Consider the following 843-nt stretch of genomic DNA (forward strand, 5'->3'; position numbering starts at 1 on the left):
GGTGCTGGTGTTGGAGCCCGGTGCTCCCTTAGGGGGTGACAGGTGCCCCTTGAGAGGCCAGAGCAGACCGGGGGGGGGGGGGGGGGACGACACAGGGAGCCAAGGTTTGGTGCAGCAAGACGCCTCGGGCTGGTCGGGTTGGGTTTGTTTTGAGGCAGGAAGATGGCAGAAGCCCAGGCTGAAAGGTGGGGAAGGAGGGTTCCCGTGAAGTAGCAGCGGCTCCTGAAACCCTGACTCGCGGGGCGGCCGGGGTGACCGGGAGCGGCCTGTGATGGCGTCTCCATGGTTACTAAATGCTCCATAGCAGTCTTCTCTGAGTTCATCATTGCAGCTGATGCGGGAACAAAACATTCATTCATTCAACAAATTGAGGAAGCGTTGGCTGCGTGCCAGGCCCCGGGTACCAGCGATGACAGAGGGACTCCCGCTCTCGTGGGGACCGCATTGTGACCGAAGCGTGTGCTGCCGTGCTCGGGGCCCACTGGGGGGCCCCCGCCGGCCCTGCCCGCGGCCCACGTGTTCAGAGGTGGCTCTCTGTCCAGCCCCCTGCCTTCTCCCCTCTTCCCCATCGTCCTGCAGAAATGCTGTCCTGACCCGTTCTAACCGGGTCAGCGTGGGCCGCCTGCTCCCGGTCGGACTTGTGCTGAAGGCACGGGTGGCGGCCCCTGGGCGGCTGCTCCGTGGGCGCCTTCGTGGTGACAGAGGGTCTGGGTTAGGAAAGCGGTGTCGGCCCTGCTTCCTCGTGTCCTGTGGATGCCTGGCCGTCGCGCAGCCGCGGTGCGTCCGTGGTCGGCAGCGGAGGGGGGACGCTGACGGGCAGTTGGTGTTGGTCTCCTCGCCTCG

The sequence above is a fragment of the Myotis brandtii genome, unplaced genomic scaffold (assembly GCF_000412655.1).
Source record: "Myotis brandtii unplaced genomic scaffold, ASM41265v1 scaffold426, whole genome shotgun sequence".
Lineage (NCBI taxonomy): Eukaryota > Metazoa > Chordata > Mammalia > Chiroptera > Vespertilionidae > Myotis > Myotis brandtii.